The sequence below is a fragment of the Falco cherrug genome, chromosome 12 (assembly GCF_023634085.1).
Source record: "Falco cherrug isolate bFalChe1 chromosome 12, bFalChe1.pri, whole genome shotgun sequence".
Lineage (NCBI taxonomy): Eukaryota > Metazoa > Chordata > Aves > Falconiformes > Falconidae > Falco > Falco cherrug.
Window position 1 is genome coordinate 3,444,791 of NC_073708.1, and position 27,271 is coordinate 3,472,061.

The window sequence follows — 27,271 nt, forward strand, 5'->3', positions numbered from 1 at the left end:
AGGATGTGGAAAAGCTCGGGCCATTCTGCAGCTCATCAGTACACCCCATTTCCTAAACACAGCATTTCAGCCCTAACCAAGCCAAGCTAACTGCAAGCAAAAAGAAAGGAAAAAGCATAAGCCAAGAAATCAGCATCCTGTGTCCCAGCACAGATGGGATCTATGTATCTTCAAAACCTTAGAGAAAAAAACAATTATTCATTGAGATGGCATCTCATTAATTTGATATAAATTCCCAAACTCTTACTGCAGTCAACACAAAGAGAGTCTACTGTCCCATCCTGCCTCTGACAGAAAACTTCTCAAGGAACCTCGGACTGTTGGGGTAGGTCCAAAGAGCAAAGAGACTTTTGAAATAATAGGGAAAGTGCAAGGAAATATCAGAAATGTTCTGATTTTTCCTAGCATTCAGCAGTGTTTCCAGTACCATGTGTTAAATACTAAAAAGTGATGAATTTGGTGAAGCTCTGAAATGGCATTAGTCCTAGCTGTGTCATCAGCTCCAGTGAGAACATCACATTAGCATGGGGATTGTCTTCTTCTGGAAACTCTGGTGTTAGCACAGAGTGCATACTCCCAGAGTCAGGGTACAACCTGCTAAATGTTTGCAAGACCTGCCTCCCTTCCTGCAGTCACTAATTTCTGTAAACACAATCTCCTGAGCATCTTGCTTATTTTATTATAAAACCTATTGTCTAGCATCCAGGTAAGAGGAGTTCACACATATCTCTCCTTCACCTTCCTCTCTTCTGCTTATGATTCTGTAAGAACATCTGTGGCAGTGAGCAAGACCACCTTCCCCTAAGTTTGCTAAATTAGGCTGATATCTTGAAAATGGTTGCAAGCTTTTCCCCTTTTCTTCTTTATCTGTCACTGCAGAGACAGCCTGTGAGAACAGATTTCATTTCTGAAGCTGGCCAGCAGTAAGTTTTGTCCTGAACTATATTTATTTTTGTGTTTCCAAAAGTTTCCAGTCAGAGTATCAAGTTTAGTTCTTATCAGATAATTACACAGCACTTGCCTCCTGAGGCAATTTTAAATCAATCTCAGGAAAGGCAGTAACTATACACTGTAGATAATTATAGTCCATTAAAGTACCTTAAGATTAGATTCAGAGATCACTAATCACACAAGGTCATAAATGTACCGCACCTTTCCGTGCTCGTGTCTGAATTTTGATATGTAGCCCTTTCATAGGAAAAAAATATTTTCTAGGGGTTTTTATTGAGCAAAGTATCAGGGGTAAATAGCAAACTAATTAAAACCCTGCTAAATTATTGCCCTAAAATCTATTTCAGTTCTAACCAGCCAGTCACAGAGACAAAATCAGCACGGAGCAAGACTGTCATTTTAAAGATACTGACAAAGCATGTCATATTTTCCATTTAAAACAATGTCTAACCAAACGCCTGCCTTCCTTCAGGAAAATGGCTCCTTTAATTGCAGCGAGAGACGTGTGAATTGCGCTTGACAAGTATTTGATTAAATCAAGAAGCTTCCTTACGAGTCCCACTGATCAGAAATCCTCCAACTGTTTTCCCTATGGCAAAATATCATTTTTGCTCAAAACATATAAAATACATTAAGACAATAAAAGCAAATGTATCTGAGGTCAGATTATACCGAGCTGAAACACTCCCTTCCTGCTTTGATGCCGTAGTGAATTGCACCTGGGATGCACCGTAACCATTTAGTATCTTTTGCCGTGGTTGTTGGTGATCACAGCGCCAGCCACGGGGGTTGTCGCTCTTCTTGAGGTGGTGTGGTGCCTGTGTCAAGGTCCCAGGTCTGCAATGCCGACAGACTCTTAGTCGGGAAGTGCCAGCCGGCTGCCTTGTCCATAGAACAGCCACAGCCAGGTTTGGAGAAAATTTGGACAGATTTACTGAACCCAAACCAAGTTGCACGTTTGGTCTAGGGACTTTTAACTCTAAAGGTAAGCCACATGTGTCAGGGGAAAATGGAATGATATAAAATCCAAAAGGCTTCAACAAAGGTCACCGTGGGCATTACCAGGTCTTTATCCTTTTTTGTCATGATAAGACAAAATGGCTTATGTGAGACGCTTCAACCTTATCTTTGTTTTATGGGAACCCTGTCTGAAATTTTCTTGTTCCAGCCTTATCCAGATCCCCTCACACCTGGTACAACATCTCCTGCCTCAGCCTGCTCAGGATACACAGCAGAAACTACCCAGCACCCTCAGTTTGATACTTGCAACTTCAGCTTCCATAAAGTTTTTACCTGCCGGGTTTGCCGGTAGGGCCACGTTTCATCAGCACTTTGTATGAGTAACACACATGGACCGATGGCTGCAGCATCATGGCAGGGATGTTCACTTGTGATTCCTGCCCCTGGAGGGCAATTAAAGGTGCCTCAGTGTGTAGTTAGCCATTTACCACATCACTTGTGGTAAAACGACATCGTTCCTCCATAGCTTGGTGATTAAACTATTTTAGCTCTGCCTTGTAGCAGGAATCTCCGGAAGCATTTCAGAGGTACCTGCCTCTACACTGAACATCTTTTGCTGATAACCAGCAGATGAAGGCAAATACCTGACCTCCTAGGGCACTTCTGAAAGCCACCGAGGATGTCAGCCTTCTGATTCATACCTTCAGCTACCAAAAATTCCAAGAACAAGTGTAAAAGACAATGGAAGGTAAAGATTTACCATCCAGTCAAAACCAAATCTTGACCTGATGCAACTGTAACCTAGTGTTGCTAATTCTGCAGCTATATGGTGAGTGGCTCCTCAGATCCTCACACAACTCAAATCACAGCTCAGATGAGACATCAGGCAGGCATGGGGTACTATCAGACCAAGTCAAAACAAAAAATGGTTCAGTGATTTCTAGTTGATCTTTTAAAGGCCTATTCTTTCTACAAATACTTTAAACTTTTTGTTCCAATACCAGATGAAAGCAGATATTTAAAAACAATTTACCTTGGGACAATCTGCTTTTGCATTGACCCCATTTACTAACATCACAGAAACCAAAAGTACTTCTGTATGATATGAAATACATCTTCTAGTGCCACCCAGAGCAAGTCACCCTTTACTGGGGACTTTCAAGACCTGTATGGTTGTAGTTTCTCAGGTGTTCAATAGGCTGTTACTGTTGTCTCTGGCTCCATGAAGTAGTCTTACATTAAGCGCTACTTCTTAAGGAGAAATTGCATGTGTTTTTCAAAGCCCCAGCCCCCTAGATGAGTTACATTTAGGGTTATCCCTTCTGTAATAGTTGATGTCAAGACAACAACGTAGTGTTTGCAAACACCTTCCAGTGTTTCAGAAAACTACTCACATCCAGACCAGAAAAAGGGGTGATTATAAACATTAAAAAACTTCTCAGTATATTTACCTGCCTCACCCAGCATACCACATTCATTGAGACTAAGTCAGAATCTCTGAAATATTTTACGTTCGTTTGAATCACAGTATTGAACTTCCTCATAATAGAAGAAAACTTGTTTCTGACTTTGGGTGCTCCTTTGGAAAGAAAATGTTCTCAGAGGTGGGGAGGGAGGTTCCTTTATCCATCTTGCACATCCAGAGCTGAGTCTCTCAAAGTTCCCTCGTGGCTCGTCACAAGGGTATTCATCTCACCCAAAGCCAGGCAATTCATCTGAGCTACTTGCCTGCACTGCTGCTACAGACATTAGAGAGAAACAGGCACTCTCAGAGAGTAATCACCTAATTTTCTTAGACATCTCCTTCAGAATGAGATTAATTTGTGATACAGTAGCTTCCTAACCTCAGTCAGAATCTGTGAAGTGTATGTACAGAAATATCCGAAAACTGCTGACTTCTTTCACATGCAGAGAACTGGCTCATTAATTTTGGTTTGCACATAATTAAAAGACACTAAGAAAGGCTGAAATGACATGGCTTTCTATATTCTTACAATGAGGCAGCTAACACAAAGAACTTGACAGTATTTTCACCCAAAATGCCTGCTTTTGAGTGCTAGTATAAATTCATTGTAAGAGTATACCGCATGCAATAACTCATTCTTGTAAGGGTCAGAAATCAGAAATCTTCTATACATGGCAAAGAAGATTTGTATGCAAGATCACTAATCACTTTTCAAAACAATGGAAAGAATATGATTTCTTATATTTCATTCTAAGTCAATAACTCACACACACTTAACATTGCAAACGCGAGCAGCTCCACTCATCAGTAAAACTGCTCAACAGTATGCTCAGGTTTGCAGAGAAGTCATCATAGAATTGGGAACTGAGTTACCAGAACATCAACAGAGGAACATATAGAAATCTTTTTTTTTTTTTTTTAAGATTTGAATTGTCTCAGAAATTGCTTAACTTTCAAAACTGGGCTTTAAGATGCTTATCTGGAACATAACATTAATCATGCACATTTTAAATGTTATATGATAATGACTGAAATGCCTTGGTGAAATCAGGGTTGTATTGTATTTGCTCTCTACATTTCAGTAGGAAAAAATCCCATTCCCAAGAACATTTACAGTCTTTGAGATACAAGGGAGATGAAAGGTTGAGGAGAGATAGACACAATTAAGTAATAAGTCTTTGAGTAAATAACAGGTCCATGATGAAATCAGCAGTAGAATTGAGGTCTCTCACTTCCCAAACCAATACCTTATACACAAAATCATTATATACTAATTAAAAATCTTTATCAGTAGAAAATGAATGTAGCATGAATCTGGGATAAGTCTGGTTTCTATGAGAATACTATTTAAAAATAAAAAGAAAATTTTAAGCACAAGGAAAGTCTCCTGAGAACAAAATTTTTGTGGAACACATCGCCATTTGCTGAACGTGGAAGAAATTACCACTGTGATATAAATGAGGCTCCACTGAAGTAAGCAGGAAACCTCACACTGAAAGCTCCTGCCTCAAGCTCTCTGCAGACTTCAGTAGGCATGGCTTTTCCATTACATTTATTGCATTACAATGCATAGTTATGGTTGAGTAACATTTGGAAGGTTGTCTCTGCAATGCTTTAACTACTTTTTTACAAGTGACAGTCAAGGGGACTGAGGGATCAACAGAAAAGTCCATCACTGCAGAAACTTGCATCAATTCATATCAGAGAAACACCTGTCTCTGTACAGCTCCATGAACAAACACATTCATTTACGTGACAATGCAAATCAATTAGGGAAGCAATCTATTTGGTATTACTAATGATCCATTTGCGGTCCTATTGTTTCAAGGAATGTGTGACAGCACATAGCATGGGATTGACAAACTCCACTAGCACGGAAAACCTCAACAAAGGTCCTCACAAAATACTTTAGGGTCTAAAAATACAAAAATAAATAAATAAATAAATAAAACCAAACCTGTATACTGAAATAGAGGCAGAAAGATAAAGGGCCAGGTCTTAGATGAATGAAGTGTGCACTCCACCACACTGAGATGCAGAATGCAGGACCCAGAGTAATACCAGGAGCACTATGAGACCTTCAGAGACTCTGGACAAAATCCAAAAAGTTTCAATGGTTCTTTATTTAGAAATAGCTAAGAAGCTGAGGACAGAAGTAAGCCCCCATCTTCCTCCTACACCTTTACTCATGGCTGGAGAAGTACTTTTGCCAGTGACCCTAGAAGAAAAAGAAAGAAAAAAACGAACCACAGAAAATAATGATAGACTACAGTCATTTACCCAGAGGTGGGAATGTTCAGTTTCCTGCTTCGCCCAACTGAAATGAAGTCCATTCTACTATTGGACCAGGAAAGATGTTCTTCGCTTTGTTCAACACAAAACTGAAAAAAAATTTCAAGATTAGTAAACACAAAGAGAGAGCAAGGAAAAAAAACAGAGCCTGGCTTCACAAAGTAGTGGCTGGTATATTCATGTGAGTCCTGCCTGGTTCCAGTCCTTGCTCCTAAGGCAAAGATTTTTACAGAAAAGAACTTTCTGTTCTTCCCCATGCCTGTCTTGCACACAGCCAGGGAACCTTGAAGACTTCTTATGTTTAGATAATAAAATTCATGTTTGCTGAGCTGCACTAAAGGGAGATTGCTACCATGTATTGTTTATTTCAGTATAATCACTATGGAGAATTACTAACAAATGTTAGTTGTGCAACATTATATTGTTGAGGGAAAGTTAATCAATAACTCCAAGAAGGAACTAAAGCAAAGATCTTCTTGTAAAGCTGGATCTAAACCCAGACTTGTCAAAAGAAGTTGAACTGTGGTCAAGATAAATCCATACAGGGAAAGCAAATTGAAGTTCGGTTCCCAGTCAGCTGTAAGCAGAGGGTCATCTATTTTTTGAGACCCCCAGAAGACTCTGAAATACCTGTAAGGAGCATGCAGGACGCTTAACTAACATAGCACCACCTATTCTTGGAAATCAAGTGAATATGTATGATTCTTCCAAGAAATGTCACGCATAAACATATGTATGGTCTATATAACTTTTCCTAAATGTAAGATATGGCATGCACATTAGGTAGAACGATCCCCTGTGCATCCAGCGCTGCGATAAAGGAATGTCTGCTTCTTAACGCTGCATTGGTGTGGAGGAGTTTTCTTATTCCTGATTTCAGTGACAGGATCACGACCCTTGCTTCTTGCTTCCTGCACAAAGGCAGGCAGCAATTTAGCATGGACACTCTTCATTTCAAATGACATTTATTTCATGCAGAGGGTTATACAATCTCCATTTTCATAATATTTCATTTAAATACATCCTGTGTAATGGAATCTTGGTATTTTAATATCACATCGCTGGTAAATGAAACTCTCATCTCATTCAGTAAGAACAATGTTTGGGTTTGGCCTAGAGCGGAGAACAGTGATTGAAGCACTTGGGAATTCATTTCAAAGCGCTCTGGAATGCATCGCCATGGCCACATCCTCCTCTTCAGAAAACACCCACAAACAGTGTCAGTCTATAGGGTGCAGGTTTTGAAAGAATGTGTTAGCAATTGTCAGAAGCTAAATAGGAGCCTAAAGGAATGATTAATTAGGAGTACAGCCAGCAAATTGACACAAATGGTGAACATGAATAACACTTGCCTCAACAAGCATTTATAATTTCCTTTCATATTGTCAGAGGCAAAGCCCAGCAAAGATGAACACAAGGCCAGTTTTCAAAGTTTTTACTCACTTTGATCGGATCATTCATACAGTTCTTGATCCCCTTTAATTCTATCAGACAGCAACATTTTCCTCTGTACAATGCAGCTGCAGAATAATTTTTAAAAATTAAGCTGGTCAAGAGAACAAGAAATGGAAGGGACATGTTACAGGCAGAAGCTGGGCAAATGTTTATCGCCTATAGCCATACTGCATCAAATTGAAGAAACAGGGAAAGGTCATTAGTTAATGATCAGGACAGTCTTTTCGATGCTGGACAATTCACAGAAGTTAGAGTTACTCTACCTTGTAGATAAGGAAGTGCATATGATCAACAGGAATTCTCCAATCTGAACAAATCTCAAGGAGTTAATTCTTCTCATTGATATATTACAGGAAAAATAATTCTTTGCAAAGGTCTGTTATCCTTGTTTAGAAAAAGTCACTACATAAAGAACATCCAGATTTGTCTCACATCCATCCACCAAACTTACTTAGACGTGGCCATCTGGAGCTGTAGATGGTTGTGCCAGAGCCTTTCCTTCTTACCCAGAGTCACATCAGACATTACTTTCTTTCAAGGCCAAATGAAGGGAAATTGTTGGCATAATGTTTCTCTTAACTATTTAATACATCAAAGTAAACCAATTTTGTAGTTTTGTACTTCTGACAAGTTATATATATTAATAAAGGAGAACACCTGTCTTCTGCTTGAATACGTCGTGAGTGCCCTGGTTTTGTTGCTGAAGAATTCATTGTTATGTTTTAGCAGAGCATGAGTTTTGGGAATAAAGCATAAAGAAGTAAATTGGGATGAGGCACGAGTTTTAGTAGCACTTAAAGTGAACAGTTTTAGCTTTGAAAACAGAGGGAATCTAATCCCACTCTCTAAGTTGTAAAAAGACCTTATGAACTCGTCCAAGAGTTGGGATCAAGCTCAAGAACAGAGTCACTGAGCAGCTAAAGAAAATGAGCAATTATATAAATGAAAGATTAAAATTAATACTAGTGTTTAATATCACTATTAAAGAAATAAATACTAATATTAACTTAAATTATAATAATTAAATACAACTTATGTACTCCAAAAGTGAAGGGTAGTCAATAACAGCTACCAGTATGCTTGGTGTCTAGAAATTATTGACTAGGCAACATTCACTTAACATCAGGACAAAGGAGCAAAGAATGCTCTTAATGCCCAGTTACAGTAGAAGCCATCAATGTATTTATTATATGCAAAAGATAGAGTGATATGGAGTAGATTTTTTTATATCTTTCTCAATCTAATTAACACTGTTCTTCAAATAATCTCGTAGTCTTCTTTCACAGAAAAAGTATGTTTGAAAGTTTCCAGCCCTTCCTTTCCAATGGAGGGTTTGTCTCAGGTAAGTAGCACTCGGATACACTGGAAAACACCTATTTTTAAAATATTCTAAGAATTCTTCTCAAGAAAATGCAAAATTTAAAGACTTTTATCATTATGCTATTGAGTCTTGCTTTTTGGTAACTATTTAGTTAATACCTATTACCTATTAACCTAAAGTTAATTACCTATTAATTTTTAGGACAACATAAAGCTTTAGCCAGTTTAGCACTGTAGTAAATAAGAAACTATCTGTTCTGAATAAATATCCAAATGTTAATATTTCCATGGTGAAAATAAATACTTCCTTTGTTAGTCTGCTAAAAGTATCTTTAGAAAGATTTATGACAAATTCTGCACACATATGTATATACATATAATAAGGCAAAAGTTTTCAGAAGTGGCAATGGATGTAAGCACACAACCTGTCATAGATAAACGGAGCAGTACAAAACGTTGCTGTCCTACTTTATTTATTGCTCCTCTCTTTGCAGATACGTTATCATGGACACTCAAGTGTTACTCATCAAAATCATTTGGGGCTTTCCGGATAGTTCAGTAACCTGCACAGCTATTTCAGGTTGTAAAGCCATGTGGTGCCCTGTTGTTCGATGGGCTCTTTGTACTCTGTAGTTCTTGTCGTCAGGTCACCGGGACTGGTGCCACAATCTTTGGAACATTTACAAAACAAAAAGGTAGATAACTAGGCAAACCAGTTTACCTGCATAATTATAGCAATTGTGATAACAACTAGCCATGATGAATGTTCCTTTTAAGGGAATCAGATTGGTTTTAAAAATAAAATGTTACACAAAAAAAAGCTTACAAGGCAAACCATGATTTAAAGGGAAGGATGAAATCTAATACCGGTGAGTTAGGTACACACTAAAGACAATCCATCCTTGCTGCTTCCCAGAGATCCCTTTTATCGCATAACCTAAAGAACACATGATGAATACAGCTAGAAAGAGAAGTACACCCAAAATATCAACAAACCATCTGAGAAAGAGAACCAAAAGAATCCTTCAAAGTGTGTTTTCACAACTGAGAACCCAGAGAAAGGATTTCAGACTGTCTTGATTCACTTCAGGGGAAGAGTTGGGTTTGTTGCTTTTTTTTTTAAAGGAAGGTAATAAAGTCCATGTATAATATTGCTCTGCCATTTGTGGGGCCTGAAGGGTAAAGACCCTGTAGTAGCCAACTGTGAATTAAAGAGAAATGAGAAGCAATCAAACTATAGCAATGGCATTAGATAGTATTCTTTTATTAATTTTTTTTTTTTTTTGTAATATGACTAACAATGTCTAAATGAAACATTCTTTAAAAGCTAATGATATTAATTCTTAATGAAAAAAAATTCACAGGCACTGGAAGACTTGTGCCATCTGGCTAATGCTCAGATTTTTACAGAGATCCTAATTAGGTTTCATTACTTGAAAGAAGGCACTAGGTGACGTTTCTTTTATCTCAGAAATCATGACTCCTGCAAAGCCTGTGAAGGAAGCAGAGTGCAAAGGATCTGAGAAACATTCTCAGCTGCTATGTGAAATCCACACTGTTAAGCAAGTTGCTTACTGCTTCTCAGGTATTTAAAAAAAGAAGTTACAAAAAAAAAGTAGTCTTATAATGAATTCTTGATAGGGTATGTATGGAGGTGTTTGGGTTGTTTGATTTTTCTGGACCTTTCATGTCTGAATTGGAAAAATCTGTAGTTAGTATAGTATTATATTTAGTTCAAAAACAATTCAGTCTACAGCCTTTGTGTCTTTCACAGTAGAAAATTCTGTAATCTAATTCCAAAGAATGCAATTGCTATAACCGCAGCAAGTTGAAATTGTTCCAGCGACCAGAGCTAATCCTGTAAAAAACATTGAATATCAAAATAGCAGCCTTTCAGAGACTGATGAGGAGAAAGCCAGTGCAGAGAGGAGAACTGACCACTACTTTACATGCATTTTGTTGCAATAGCTAATACAGGGTATATGGCTTCATTTCTATACCAATACCAGCACAAATTAATCAGATCTAGAGGTTTTATGAAGTAAAATGCATTCTGTATGAAACACATCCAAAGACAGGTGTGGTTGGATGAAGACTAGTAATTTCACAGTTCACTTGACTACCCAAAGACTCATTTAGATCAAGTCTAGACACATTTTGTGAATTTTATTCACAAAACAGGTCTGAAACCCATTTGTGGACACTAGTCTTTAGCTATAACATACCACAACCACCTTTTGGCACATCTTTACCCCTCTTACCTTTCCACAATATTTTCCTGAAATTGTAATGGCAGGGAAATGAAAAGACAAATAATATGTATTCAAATGTTAAAAAACCTCCACTTCATTCTAAAATCCAGAAGTTTTTCTTGTACTGGAAACTGTCGTAATTGTACACACAAGTTACAGTCATGGTCTTTAAATTATGTTGCTTACATTTCACATGTATACATATTTCATAATTCCTCCATTTCTTGAAGCCCAGGAGATTATGTCAGTTGCTTTACTTTCCTTATAGAGAAATGGCACCAGCACTAGCTAGCAGTTGAATCTATAACATTGACATGATACGAAAGATGCAAAAGTATTGATCAGGCTGCAAAAAAGAGAAGACAAAGGAGAAGAGTCTTTAAAAAAAAAATCACAACATTTTAAGACATGTGGGGCAGGCCTGGCTCATAGTTTTTTAATGCTTCATGTGCACAAATGCTAAGCACTTTCATACAAAAGGCAAAATAAGTATCTCCCTCTGGATGGAAATATCAATGGTTTTTTTAGAAATCGTAAAAGAACAATGAATAATTTCCAAAGGAAGCACTTCTGTTTGGAAAAAGCAGAGAAAGATTCAGACTACTCTATTGGGCTTCATGAATGCAGGATTTAATAAATTCCTCCATGAAGTCTTTTATGGCCTCTTCCAAAAAGCAAATAGTTTCCATGTGACCAGTCACTTGATTCATCAGTGAAGGGATTCATTTTGCAAAACAAATTGCCTTTAGCTGCCTTATCTTCCCTATGCTGTATTATCCATCAAAAATAAATCCTCCTTGGTATAAGGTAGCTGTTCTTGTGACCTTCTTAGTGCTATACTGAGTTCTTCAGGAGAAGAGCTGGACCGAGTTACAAATGTAGGACATAGGTAGGTATCTCATGATTCTATAGGCAGGTTGCGAAATCTCCATCCTTGAAGATATTCGGAAGAAAAATGAACAAGGATTTTAGCAAGCTAGAGTGACTTCAAAATTAGCTATGCTCTGAGTGAGGAAAGGAGCCGATGACCTCAGGAATCCCCTAAGGAGTTGGAATGAATAACATGGAAATTAGAAATAGAAATAGAATAGAAATAGAAATAGAAATAGAAATAGAAATAGAAATAGAAATAGAAATAGAAATAGAAATAGAAATAGGATTATTCGGTTTAACACAGTAATAATTAACTTATTTACTAACTAAATTGTAAGTTTAAATACAAAGTCTAAATAATTGAATAAAGTGAAATTCTATTATTTAGAAAAGCAGATATGAAATTAAGTGCTCTTTGAAGTAAAAAATTGAGCTTTACTACCGGAAAGAACTCCATTTTTCATGTAGGCCACTCATACCCTTAAGTAGTTGATGGCATATTAGATTCCCACTCACAGTAAAATTTGCTTTCCATTCTTCTGTACAGCAATAAACATTAATTTTTAAATGCTTTATTTTAAGCACATATTTAAAGCAAATTTATGTATAAATTTGAAAAGGGTGTGTCCTAATACACAGGTTGGTTTTGGTTCTGTTTGTTTTTAAAAATCACGATACAAGGCCTGAGATGTGAGGGCACTTAAGGATGCAAAATCAGGGCATAGTTTGAAAGGCTTTAAGACCTATGTGGCCATGAAACACAGCTGTGTAACGGCTCACCCTGAAGGACACCACCACTTGTACCCACGAGAGCCTTTAAGCTCTGCCATCATGCAAACTGCACACCCTGAGGAGCTATAAGGAAGACAACTGACTGCACAACTAACGTTTGCTAGATTGAGTCTACAGCCTCTTACTCCTTGGATAGCCCCCCATTCCCCGCCAAACCCATCACCTCATTTAACTACAGGTCACCGTGTTCACAAATATTTGTTCACTAACATGATTAACATGCTCGCGTAAAGCTATTGGATTTTACTCCTATATTTGAGACACACAGCTGAATGAAACACCATTCGTGGAAAAATGCTGCTGGGTACTTTTCAATCCTCTAAAGTAATGTTGCACCTAGAGTGAAGAAAATAACCTGAACCCTTCAAGTTACTATCTTTTCTCTGGTTTATTGAATATTTTATAAGAATTCCAAAACAAGATTGAAAATGTTTGTGCATAAAGAATCATAATATTGATTTAGTTCCCATAGTTATAAAATATAAACCAACTACCAAAGAACAGCCATTCCCAGCCTTTCAGTTGTTATATTTTGTATTCCATTTCATGTTCACAGGATGGTACAACACATTTATTTATGTTATTGGCAACAATCTTCACTGTATCATGGGAGTTCATTATGGGAGTTTTCAGCATACTGGCTATAAGAACCTGTCTCCTGGATTCATAATTCAGTAACAAAATACAAGTGATAAGTCTTATGATGATTTGTACATGTTTTGCATTTTCAGTAAGTATCATTATTTATCATTTACATATGAGGAGTAACCAGAATATAGGCAGATTATCTTGGAGGCTTAGATTGTGGGGTTTTGATGCATTTTTGCTAAATTTCAAAAAGAAAAACATTAAAAGTACTAAAAAAGCATATAAAATCAATTTTAAAAAAAAATCTGAATTCATAGGTGTTTTATATGCTAAACCCTAACTTTCATTCCTACAGAAGTCAGTAAAATTACTTTTACGTAAAATTACTAAATGCGCAATGCATTTGCTTCTTGTGCTAACCAACCAATTTGGAGTACGTAACATGTAACTCACAAGTTCAGTTCTGTTAGCTAATGAAATGCAGATTGGCAGCCCCAGCCCTTTGGTCCCATAGCTGTCCATCCAGCCCAGCTACAGCTGGGCAAAAGAACAGGACATGCAAGCAAAGCTACAGCAGACCAAACTCTGCAGGAGATGCCCCACCAGCTGACAGAAATGGAAACGGTTCCCCACCAATCTTCCAGTCTTACCCCGTTTTCCTCACTCTCTTCCACAGATTGCCCCCCTATCTTTTTTTTTTTTTTTAATTTTATTTTATTTTTACATATCTTCCAGGTTCCCTCTCAGTGTCCTGGGTGGCACAAGGCAGCAAGCCCTGGGGCTCAAGTGAATGTAGAACTAGAAGGCTGCATGGGCAGAGAGCATAGAAATTAAATCACTTCCTTCCACCTTGCTGCCCCACCAATTCCAGCAAACCTTTTTCTTTCACCTGAATCCTCACTGAATTATTCTGGTTTTTTCCAGCCCCAGTTTCCCCCTACATCCTTCTGCCTTGTCCCCCCAGCTCTCAGCCCCCCTCTCCGAGGACTTCTTTTGTTGCTCCAGCAAAGCTGAATTTTGCCTGCGTACTGAGCGCTTCTTGTCTTAGGTACACCAGGACTAGTTGATCCACAAAAAGCAAGTTTATTTTTTTGTGGATCCCCTTTGTGCAGCTAACGAAATCCTTGCTGAAAGGCTTCTAAAGCCCAGGTCCTGCCTCCTAATCATATGCACACAGTAATCACAATATATTCACAATAGACAAATGCAAAAGAAAGTCTTACATGATTAGACCTCTCAGTAAGAAAAGACTGTGTAATTTTTCAAAAACTGCCAAAATAAGTGTCGTTTCAAGGATATTCATAACCCTGAATCCTTTTAACAGGCAGCACCCACCAAGTAATTCCACCTCACTGAATTATTTTAGTAAAAGTAGTGAAAATGCACAGAGAGAAGAAAAAGGGGAAACTGGCATGCTGAGGGCAGCACAGAAATCCCCCCTAGAAGGCTCACTGGCTCACTGGTTCCTCCCCCTTTCAAAGCCTGTAGTCCTCATTTTCTGAGATTACCACTGAAGTTAACACCTGGATAAACTTTTACCCATGATGAACTAAGGATGTTAGTTTACTGCAGACTGAGAATGGAACAAAAGCAAAATTAAGGACAGAAAAACAAGCTATTCAGAGTCTGAATATTGTGACTGTTGCTTGGCCAATGCAATGCTTAACTCCTGTTTTATTCTACTAAGAACAAAAAAAGCATAAACTGGTACATTTTGGCAAACAAAAATAATAGCTAGTATTAAGCTAACAATTTATAGCCACTTGTGCTATATGGCATACGTTGAAGCTATGGAACAAGATGAAGGCTCAAACATATTTCAGCAAAACTGAAGCCAGTTTATAGAAATTAAGGATCTGATCCTTCAGACTGTAAAAAAAAAAAAAAAATGTGGCAGATTCTGATTTTCTTTGTGGAAGTTAACATCTCACTTTGGCTCCTGTGTACCTCTTAAAAAAGGAGAGATGGAAAATCATGTCAAGTCTATTATGCTTTTGTGCAGAGAAACATTGCAACCTAAAATTTCCATGCCCCCAATTGCCAAAAATGTCAGAAAAGTGTCAGGTTTTATGTCTGCTTAAAAACAAAACAGTAATAATACAGCTTCTGCAAGAGATCTGATTTCCATCTGACAAGCTGATAAGGCAGGCTGAACAGAAATTAGACAGGCCTAGAAACAACAAGTGAACAGCAAGCTCCACCACGCCTGAGGTTTTCACCAGCCTACATCCCTCCTCAGAGTTATTAAGCTGTTGATTTAATTAATAGGACCAAAATACGTTCTATCCTTTTGAAACATTTCTGTCCAGCTTGTTTCACTGATGCTGTTGTTCTTAAGAAGCCTGAAATGATGCAGCAAATGATGTTTGGCTTTTTAAATGTAATGTATTGTATTATTGTTGGTCTAATGCTTTTCATGTTAATGTTTTAATTTTTATTTTGGATACTTTAAAAATTTTTGAAATGCAATGCCTACAAGACAAGCTTCTGCTTTAGCATAATTTCACTTTTGACAGAAAAATAAAAATTGTACAAACAAACAAATCCAAATCATACGGGTTCGGCTTCTGAGTTTAATACACCTGAGGGATGTATGATGTAGGGTCTTCCACAAATAGCAAGCCAGGTGTTGGACTCAACATCTGTACTCAGCAACACAAATGTCTTCAAAGGTGATTCTGGCCATTCCTTTGGTGGTGAATGTAGTTCTAAAATAATAGGAAGCTTTAGGACCTGAATCATCGAAGACCTTCTAATTTTACACTTCCTAGGCATTGTTAGCATAATTCCCAAGAGAATTCTTTCTCCAGAGAAGGATCCCAGTCCCACCCAGCTGTACACTCTCTTTGGTAATGAGCATGCTAATGAGCCCACGTGTAAATATGAACTGCCTCAAGGACCTCTCCAAGCACAGCCCTGGACCTGCCACTCACTTCGAGACATCTAGCAAACTTAGGCAAATCTCAGGATTTGGGGTCTCCATCATTTCCTTCTATAATTTTCCCTCTGATGATGGCATGTACTTAAATTGAAGGTCTGCGGCATGCAACTTCATAGCATGAGGCCTTTCAAATTAGCCTTAAAAAGATAAATATTTTAATGAAAAATCACATATAGTAATAAGAAAGAAAAGGAAGACAGGGGGGTTTTTTGGCAAAAGTCCTTTACAAGGAAAGACAAAAATAATAGCTATTTGGTAGGTTGCGAGTGGTTTTAAAGTCTATACCCTGAGGACAGCACAAGGGAATGCTTCCTTCACTAGGAAATGTCTTATCTGGATGAGACAGGATGCTTTACAACACCCAGCGAGCAGCACGCTGAGGAGCAGGACATGCTTGGGCTGCAGATGAAAGCAGCAAAAAAGCAAGAGTCAGAGGTGCCCAAACTGCAAGCAGTCTGGGATCCAGATGTACGCTTTGACTCTCCCCAAGGGAACATCCTGGAACAACACTCTTCCTGAACACATCCTTGATGGCAGAAATCTTCCCCAAACACCTGCAGTTATACCTCTATGCCCCTCCAAAAGCTGCATCCAAGCAGGTAGGTGCTGTCTCCCACCTTAGCCCAGGGACCAGGTAGACGAGTCACAACAGGCAACTCACCCTATCTGACCCGTCTAGAGCAAACCCAGACCTCAGACAGGGCTGAACGTTTCTCTAAATACAGGGACCCCACCCTTTTCCTACCACTTTTTGTCTGTAAGAGCAATAAAACAGTAATACGTGTCCTCTACAATGAGAGCATCTGCCTCGGAGTGTGTGCGCGGATGCCCTCCTCTCCTTCCCGAAGCTGGCGGCTGACTGCTGTGCTGCATGTTGGGGTGGGGAAAGGCACTGCCCCCCTCCCGCATTAAAAGCTGTGCAAGATGTATAGGGCTATAGAGAGCGAGAGTATAATGCCTTGCAAGCATTTACTTGAAAGGGGTGGAAACAAGCAACAGTTTCAGTCTCTGCTCTCACAACAGAACATATTATATGAAATCAATAGTTTTATTAAAAAGCAAAAATAAAACTGCCACCAAAGCATTCCCTTCCCCATTCAGGTAAATTACAAGTCATGGAAGAGGGATGTTGCCTGGTGTTTTCTTAAGCACATACTGATAATTGGTTAAATAAGAAAGAGCTAAAACTCTTTAGAAAAGGTTTTTTCTTCTCCTGATTTTAATTTTAAAGGGTAAATTGAAAGCCAATATTCACAACAAACATTTTGGTGTGTGCACAGCTTGGAAAGATTCTCAGTGGGCTACAGCATATAGGATCTGCCTTTCAGATGAGGATTTTGTAGTTGTTGGAATATATCCTTTAATAGAGTTAGAAACATTGCTTAAATTATTTGTCAGTCATGATTAGCACTGATATAACAACCATGCAATCAACAAGCTAACAAGTTCAGCATCTTCAGTGCTATATTATACTAAAACTGTTTAAGCAATAGAACTAATATCTTGCCCGAATACCTTCATTAAAGAAAAGGTGAAATAGGCAAACTTTCATTTTTATGTATTACAGACTCCATTTCACCATGCTCATTTACAAATTCAGTTGCGTTACTTCTAATATCATCAGAAATAAGTTCATCTTCAGTAAAACCACTAGCCTCTGCAGCGAAGTAACTGAGGGTAGAAAAAGTGGTTTTATTCTAATCTGAAACCTTTTCCATGATTATAACAGTCCATTAAACCAATTTAGTGCCTCTTTGTCAAGAAGGATCTGAACCTAATGTTATGCAGAAGCCTGCTCCGAAAGTCAGCAAGAGCATTACTCTTTGTGTGAATTCTTACCACTCGAGCTGAATGCTTCGGTCACCTGTATAATAAATGGTAAATGAATTACTGAGAGGACCCAACCTCTTAACCATAACTACACCATATTTTCAGATAAAAATTAAATGAGAAAATAACTGCTAAGAAGTACTGTGAGCAAAGAGACATCAGACTAAGTTAGTCTTCACACAGAGACACTAAGCCAAGAAGCAAGGGCAGGTGAGCTTTCGCTGGCCAGAAGAGCGTCAGGAAACCCTAAACACCACACAATGGCAGAGCTCAAGGCTGGTGGCAATACAAAGACAACATTGTGTGCTCATAGATTGTCAGGGTAACCGATTATATCATGTCACAGATAGAAGTGATTACAGCCAGAGCTGAGATTTCAGGCCTCTTGAATATAATGATAAGAGCTAAGCAAAGTTACAAAAGCAGTAATTGCATATGATGTTCCTGCAAATGATCCAGCAAAAGCAGTGACACTGGCCTTCCTTGGACTTAAGGAACTGCAAATGTAAATGCTAACATGCTACACCAAGATCATCACAGCAGACTTTGAGCCTGTATCCCCAAGCCCAGATTTGGGGTTTCCGGAACACAAGAGTTGCTCAGTCATTGTGCCGTGACTCTGCAACGTGCAGCACCCAGTGCATCTTTGGGGCACATCTGGGTTGCTGGCAGCTGCTGGCCTGAGCACCCATCAGATCCTGTGCCAGGAACAGCACCCCAAAGAGTCATCTGCAGCATCCAAGGCATCTTACAAGCCATCTGCAACACTGAGCAGGTAGTTTCATCCAAGGTAAAGGGAGGTGATTGCACTTGTTAAATTATTGGCCTGGCCAGTCTAGCCACAGCTCCACATCACGTGGATTCCCACCACACAATGGTGCTCCACCTCCCAAGAGACCTGTCACAGCCAGGAGCAGCTGGGTACTCCTAGAAGCCAAGGCAAAAGTTACAGCCTGAGATTCCTTGGGTTCACCTCTGCCACAATTTCAAAAGTATTGCTAAGAAGGTTTACATACCTGCTATTGAAGTGCTCTTTTATCCTGCAAAGCAACTTTTAAAATGACACCCAGCAGTTCTATAATTAGTGTTTTGAAGAACGAATTTGGTCAATCTACACGTAAAAAGATATTTTCTGACTGATATTATGAAAAAAGATATTTTCACACAGACCAGCAAACAGTGCACGAGCAGTGATTTGCTTTGTCTCCTCTCATTGTCAGCAAGTAGCATTGTGCAGTGCTGAAACGCTGCCTTTCAGCACACTTTTCTGTGGGTTTTTTTTTGTTTTGTCCTTATCACCTTTCTACTTCCCCTCATAGACGCAAAGACAGCATCTGGTCCTGCTCTTTTCTGACAATGTATTGCTACAAAAATAGAAAAAAGCTCCACCCCTCCAACTCCCCCACCCAAAAAAAAAAGCCTTCTCAAAAGAAGGAAAAAAAAAGCCTTCTCAAAAGAAAAAAAAAAAAAAGAAGAAAGGTTCTTCGGGAGGTAGTTTTAATATGATTCTGTCTAGTTTGTCTTGGTAATGAAAATACATCCAGCTGAATAGCTCAGCCCATATTCCCTTCAGAAGACCAGCAACCCTAAAGCAGCAAAGTTCACCCTGTTCTGGTGTAATTTACACACACACACACACACACACTTGCAAAGTCCCTGTTTCTCCTCATTCCTTCAAGATCCCCAAACTGATGTGACAAGTTCATTGGACCTTGCAGCACCTCGGCTTTAATTGCATCTCAGCAGGTCTGTACAGCTGGCGGTGGCCACCAGCCTTCTCAAGAGGGAGCTGGTAGATCTGCATTGCCCTTTCAAAGTCACAGCTGAATACGGTTCTGAATACGATGAGACAAACACTCCAGCTCCCTTCTCTCTGCCGTTTCTGTGTCCTCCTTGAGAGTTCAAATGATGTGATGAGTTACAAAAATGCCATCTCATTTTAATCCCCAAAGAGGGTCCTGAGTGCAATTAGAAGCAAAGAAAGAGATCATTGTTTAATAGGTATGCTTCGGCTGGAATCAAATTGCCTCCGAGACCCTAAATCAAAAACTCTGTGGAACGCAGATAACTTTAGAGAGCTGTTTGTTAGAGAAAGCCAGTCTCCAGGGACCTGCGCTGCATTTCAGCTGGGAGCTCTGCTCTTCGCCGCTCCTGGCAGCCCTGATGAAGGGCAATCCAAGCGAAGTGCAGCACTTAGACCTCTGCAGGCAGGCAGAGAGGAGCATCTTTGGCACCAGCCTTGAAGGACTGAGCAATCACAGCTGCTGAAGAGCCCGTTGGCTGGTGGGAGGGTTCAATGCCTCAGATGTGTTGGAAACCTACTTCCCTTCAAAGGCTACACTTGACTGTGGAGAATGGTATGCGATGTAGCCTTCAACTTGCAATAGGTTTACTTGACCACAAATGCTGCTGCAAAGTGAATGTGCTGAGAATTACTCTTTAGCTACCTTCCTCAATGTGCACATACACATATTTTGGAGCACTTTGGAAAATACATTTTTATTGGCTCATCAACAGGAAAAATAAAGTTGCTGGCAGCAAGAACTTTACGTGCCCTAAAAACAAGAAATGCATTAGCATCTTTATTACAAATGTAATTGGGTTTTTTTAATTTGTGATTGGGGAAAGGGTCACCAGTTAAAATACACCACTGTAAAATTTGCAATTTAAATTTCATTTCACGCTGGAATGTAGAAACAGTTTACATAAATAGTATCCATTAATCATTAAAAAGAAAGGTTAGATGTAAATTAGGCTGCTATTATTTTTTCATGTGATTATTTATGGGTTGGTCGTGAAATTTGTTTTCACAAGGAAGAAGAATTAAGGCTTTTTGAAAGCAAAATCACATTCCTACAGAAAGTATAAACTTCAAGCAAGGAAAACAAGAGTACTTATTGATTTGACCCCCAAGGGCAACTAAAGAAATGCAGAGTTTAGTTTTGTTTACCTTTAAGGTAGAAGCCTTTCACTTCAACTAAGTTCAATGTAGCACCTTTTGTCACCTCTACTCAGACTGCCATTTTCTGGCAATCCATTTTACAAATCTCACTTTAAATTTTGGGGAGAAAAAAAGTACAAAAGAAAAGGAAATATTCTAAGGGTAGAGAGCGCTACTTCATCAGCTAGTGTAGACTGACTTAATGCCTCTGTGATTAGCATAGATAACAACAATCAGCATTTTACCCCAACCTTTCAGAACAGCCTTCTTTAAGGCATCCAGTTCCAGAAGCAGGAACAACCCTTACTTTTTCAATGAAAATCGCTAAGAACAAATCTGCATACTATTTTAGAAGAATATATCCAGTCAGCCAAGATGCAAGATGTTCAGCATCCTCTGCAAAATCATTCACGCAGACCGTCTTTGCACAAAACCCCAAGAAAAAGTACTTTCCCTTCAAAAATATCCATACTGTACTATGGAATACCATGTAGGGTATATCATATATGATACACCAGTGTGGGATACCATACTGTGGTATGGTGTGCTATGGGCAGGAACATGTTCTGGTTGCAGCAGAGGAGATGACTAGCAGCAGTGCATTCATGTGCCCTGAGACCATGCTTAGGGATCATAAAAGTTTAAGATTTTTTGCTAGATTTGAAGATAAGAGGAGAACCTACTGTTACACATTTAATTTTACTTTTTTAGGATACCTTAGGCCGGTTTAAATTAATTCATGTCATCACTCGTTGTACAACTGATGGATCGATAAGAATTGTTTTCCCCTGGCTGAAAGAAGAATCTTATCTGCTCCTCTGGGATGGAAAAAAAAAAATATGATCTTCAGATTATCTGAAACCTCTTCTTTTATAATAAAGTAACTCTCCTTTTTACAAACTACAGAGACTTAACAGATGTTGTCAGCTGCATTTCCAGGCTTTGGGGGGAAATCTCTCTTCAAATTTATGCTACATATTAGCACTTTGGTTTGCACTAAACTTAAAGCTTATAATGTATAAACCTGTTACATAAAGATGTATTAACATTCCAGGACCTAATCTTTAAGCTCACTCTACACAAGAACTTCCTATCAGGATCAATAAGTTGGGTCCAAGCTTCTAACATGGATAAGACATCCCAGAGAGTGAGGATCTGTCTATAAATCCTTCTTTTTCCTCAGAGAAAAATGAAATGAGACAGGCACAGGAAGAGTATGCAATTCAAGAGTACTTGAATTCTGGACCTCCATGATGGGTGAACCTGCTGCACGTCGGTAAGACAACGTCCCACAGCCAGCAGGTTCCCTCCAAATGTACCAGGAGGAAGGATGCAACAGCCTCTGGTTTCAGGACTACAGCTTCCAGCTCTTATATGTTAGAAATTTCATATCTTGACACATTGGGATTTCACTAGCCCTGAACCCACACTCTTAATTCATCCCCGAAAGTGATGATCCCATCCTAATTTCTCACAAATTAACTTTATGCTTCCCTGAATTAACTCCCACCAAAGAAAGGCTTTTCACAAACTCTCTAAAGAATTTTGAAATAGAATTATAAATAATAAAAATTATTGTCAAAGTGACTCAGTATCATCACCTTTTTATAATATTTCTTTACTCATTAATACACAGACTGTGCTTATACACAGTTAAGGGTCAAGTCTTTAGTGGCACTCCTCTTTATGTACTATCTGATTTCTCATGGGGCTTTGGCTTGCAGCTGTAACATCTTATAATTTATGATTTACTGGAGACATCCTGCTAACACTTGAAAAACAATAGAAAAATAACAATCACTTAAATTAAATAACTCCGTATTTAAAAAATAAAAAAGGGGCTTTTTTTCTTTGCAGTCTAATAGTTTCAAGGTTGGTATTTTATCAGTTCATGGAGTGCCCATAGTAATGTGATCTCAAGATACACTTCTGTCTCCCATTTGTAAAGGCTTACAATAGCACATTTTTTTCAACCCTGGTGCACTAGACGATTCCCATTTTCATCTATGTTATTACATTGATTGTCACTACTTTAATATGTGTTATTGTATAAAGGGTTTCAGCATAAAGTTTTATGAACGCATCTGTTGAGATCCCCATAGACACAACAGAGCACCCCAGGGCTCTTTAGAGTGAAGCAATTTAAACATCAGTCTTTGCTCGAGGCTGTATTCAAAACCACAGTCAAGGCCTCTCCAGCAGAAATTTTTTGTTTCCACTGTGCGTATTGGTTATTTCACCTGAGTATTAAAACCAGCAAGAAGACAGAAAGGCTTAAGAGCTTTTGTAATCTCATTGCAAATGCATACAGAAGGAGTGCTTAAGTTGTAATATATTATTGACTAGATCATTGGCCTGAACTTCTTTCCACTTATTTTTCTTCCCCCAATTTGAAATGGAAAATAAGGTTAAACCTTATTTTATGCCCCCAGCTGAATGGGAAACCACTCATAACTTACCCCATTTACACAGGGAAAAAGTGAATAATCTAATTTAAAATTTCAGGAACAACTGTCAGACAAAACAAGTTTCTGATGTTATTCCTGAAGGACAAGCACCAGCCCTTGAACTCTGTATGTGGTCTTCATTATGGTGCCTTGGCGTAAACCCAGAACACTGTCTCCTACAGACACCTCTTTAAAAATGTATGAGGGCCTAGAGAGCACAGCGGGGCAGCAGAAACCTCCCGAATTCTACATGTTAGCATATTCATTAAGCACAATCAATAATTAAAATGTCACTTCAATGAAACATACGGATTAAATTATGTCTTGGCTAGGACTATTCTGAAAAGATTCATAAGTATTCAGTCCATTGTTTATTGTGCAAATGTAATCTCAAAGTAGTCATCCTGGCATTAACAGAGCAGGACTTTTCATCTTTTTTTCAACTGACAATGCTAAGAACTTCCCAGGGGAAGGAGACATCCCTCAAGAGCAAAACCAGGCCTACTGATGATAGACTTCTTTTTCTAAGGTGGCTTTTGCAGCTCCTTCAAAGGTAGCTGAGTGACCAGGGGTCTCACAGGGCAGGCACCGGAGGCAGTGTAGCACTTAGGACAACATGGGTGCACAGGCAAAGATGGGGATCCATTAAGTGTGAGCCCTGCTGACTATCACCTTGACCTCCAGGAGCATAAATATATTCAGAAAATGAGAACCCATATAAAGGAAAAAAATACGTTCTGATATGTTACAAAACAACCTCTCTTCTGGCTGTGAGAGCACATTATGACTCTACTAGTGCTGAGGCAAGGAGAAGACTGCAAGCATCTCTAACAGCAGAACCTGCAAGCACTGTGGAACAACATTCAACCCGTGGTAGTGTGGCTGAGCTCAGTTCCTGTTCCTTTCAGACGTGCACACCTGAACACCTTCTTTAAAATATATATATATAAAAAAAATCTATCTGGGTTTTGTTTTTAAACGGCCAACATATCTTTAAAGTGGCAAGTGTTATAAACACGTATTGGAACAAAAAGATCCAAAACCAGCCTCAGCCTTTCCCCTCTTAAGTAGAGTATCTCCCTTGTTCCCACCTTCTGTACAGGATGTAAGTCCTTTCTCCCTCCCTGCATCGCCATGAGCTGTCTACCACTCACAGCAGAAAAGTTAAAAGTAAATATGCATTTTCCATTCTCCATTAAATCTTCATACTGAGTGGGAAGGGTAACAGAACAGCAGATTGCACATTATTCTGTAGAAGTATTTGGTTGCACTATTCTAAAGTAGAATAGGGGAGGGAAAGATGAGATAAAAATGTCATTGCAAAAATGAGAATTTCCTGCCCTGCATCTGTCACTTCCTTTGTGTTTGTCTCTGCTTCAATCAGATTTAAGTGATGTTCCCTTGGGTTTCTAAATCATATTATTATCACTTCAGAACCATTAAAGGACTGTGACAGTCGGAACAACATTGTAAACTATTTCCCAACAAATTCTCATTTAAAGTATGTTATGAAATGTTAATGTATGAGATGGAGAACCCTACAGAAAGATTATATAACAAACTCAGGTTTTTCTTCTAAAAATCCATTTCCATAGAATTATTAGCTTTTCAGAGTGAAATATTTCTGAAAGATGATTTAATTTTGCCAAGAGCTATTGGTCTTTGCTTGAAATGGGATATTGGGTTCTGTCCCTGATGATTAATTTGGGATGTGATGAATAGCATCAGATGCAGAAGTTGTACTTTGCATATATTAATAATATTAGAATTTAGGCACTTTTTCCCATTTCAAAAAAATGTTTTGACACCTAGAAAATAAGAGGAACACAAGTGCATTATCTAAAAACATGATTTATGACAAAAATAAACAAATTAAGAGTCTAGTCCTGAAACTTCTAAGAAAGACTGGGCTGTACAATACCTCTCATACTAAAACCTTTACACAGACAAACATTTTGGGCTTGGATATTATCTTCTGCTTTTAGGTGCTTATGGTCTTCATTTATTATTAGTGAAATATTTTTAAAAGGCTAAAAGATACCTCCAGTCATCTGCCCAAATAAAATTGGATGCTAAAATATGGTATATCAATACGCATGACCAGAACCATGTACTGCATTCCAAATTGCTAATTAAAAGAACAAAAATCTTCAAATAAGGAAAATTATTGTTCGGCTAAAAATACCTTCATTTTCATTTAGCTGTAACTGACAGTGTTTAACACAGATTTTTTACCACAACACATTCATTGCCTGACCACAAATTTCTAATTAGGGATGCAACACAACCAACTTTTCTGAAATTAAAAAAAAAAAAAATTAAAATCGAAAGATGAAAACAATTTATTAAAACAGTTTTCCTCTCTATACCTTCTCCAGAACAAGTTCCACCACCTAGCTCTCTTGTTCTACCTAATACACACTCTGCATATCAATAAAAAGCAAGAATCACACAACAGATACTTCATGTCTCTGCTGGCTGTTTGATTATGGCTTACTGGCTTTAAGACCAGAGTGGACTCATTTTTGTAACCCAAATGGCACTTCATACACCTTGAAGACAATAGAATTTCCTTCAGCAATTTCCTCCCTGTAAACAAAACTCCTTGTTCAACTAACATATATATTTACATATTAGCCACATATTAAATTCTGATCTAAAGATTTCAAGTGGTAGAAATTTCACCACATCCCTAGATAAGTTGTTCCCATGGCAAACTGCCCTCATGGGTAAAATCTTGGAACTTTACTCTTAGCCTTAAATTGTCTAGCTTTACACTTGGGGTAAACAACTAATTGTCAAAAAAAAAGATAATAAACTGGGTTTTTCAATCTATGTTCCATTATCTGGAGTTATCAGTTGCTGTCAGAAAAAAACAAAAGCCACAAGCATGTGGGTGAAGAGCATCTTTGTCCTGGCTTGTATCCAAAACGGTGTGGCCAGCAGGATGAGGGCAGTGATCGTTCCCCGTACTCAGCACTGGTGAGGCCGCACCTCAAATATTGTGTTCAGTTTGGGGCCCCTCACTCCAAGACAGACACTGAGGTGCTGGAGCAAGACCAAAGAAGGTCAGCAAAGCTGGGGAAGGGTCTGGAGCACAAGTCTTGTGAGGAGCAGCTGAGGAAACTGGGGCTGTTCAGTCAGGAGAGGAGGAGGCTCAGGGGGGACCTCACCACTCTCTACAAATATCTGAAAGGAGGTTGTAGGCAGCTCAGAGTCAGTCTCTTCTCCCAAATAACAAATGCTAGAACAAAAGGAAACAACCTCAGGTTGCATGAGGGGAAGCTTAAATCAGATATTAGGAAAAATTTCTTCACTGAAAGGATGGTCAAGCACTGGAACAGAATGCCCAGGGAGGTGGTGGAATCACCATCCCTGGAGGTGTTTAAACATGTAGATGCATATGAATTAGTGATGGGCTTGGCAGTGTTAGGTTTACAGTTGAACTTAATGATCTCAAAGGTCTTTTCCAACACAAACGATTCTATGATTCTGTATTTTTGGATAATAGCAAGAGCTCAGGCAGCAGCCCAAAGTTCACATGCAAGATGCAAATACCTCTGAAGGTGGTAGCATGTTGTGGAGCCAGAGGTGTGTCACATCTGTGTGCTTCTAACTAACCCGTGTCTCCAGACATTGCATCAAACAAGGGCAGTCTTGAGTCACCTTCTTCAGAAACACCTGGAAAGAAAAAGCATACTATTTATTCCGAATATTTATACATCAATTTTTTTCAGAACCTGTAACTTGTAACTGCATATTTTAAATGCCTTGTTAAAGCAGAAATTTTTAGACTTTTTCCAGGCTTCTTGTTCAAAACTCATTTCTACACAGGTTTCTATCCAGCATGCAGTACCAGAGAAGATGTTTTGCAATTCCTAAGTTTTACTTAACCAAAAACCATTGGGAAATCATGTCGGTATTATGAAATACAATCACTTGCATTTCTAGTTTGTGGAACAAGAGGTTTAATATTAAACATACATTTTTCATGGATACTCAAGACCCATTTCACTGTCTTCAGATACACTAACCTTAAATGGTTTGTCTGATTCCCATAGTATTTATATAACTGTCTCTTAGTAATGTATGAGCAAAGTCTATTGACTGTGTTATTCTGTCCATATAGGCAGATCTTCTTTTAAATTGCAGAAATGTTATTCT

General features: G+C 38.6%; 1 long non-coding RNA gene across 1 annotated transcript in view; it reads right to left on the reverse strand.

The window, feature by feature from the left end:
• Positions 1-27,271, reverse strand: part of LOC129737192 (uncharacterized) — a 101,847-nt gene that overhangs the window by 35,300 nt on the left and 39,276 nt on the right. Inside the window, exons 3-4 of the long non-coding RNA XR_008734765.1 lie at positions 26,666-26,788; positions 5,657-5,757 (exon numbers count right to left, since the gene is read on the reverse strand). This is a non-coding gene — a long non-coding RNA (uncharacterized LOC129737192). The remainder of the gene's footprint in view (positions 1-5,656; positions 5,758-26,665; positions 26,789-27,271) is intronic.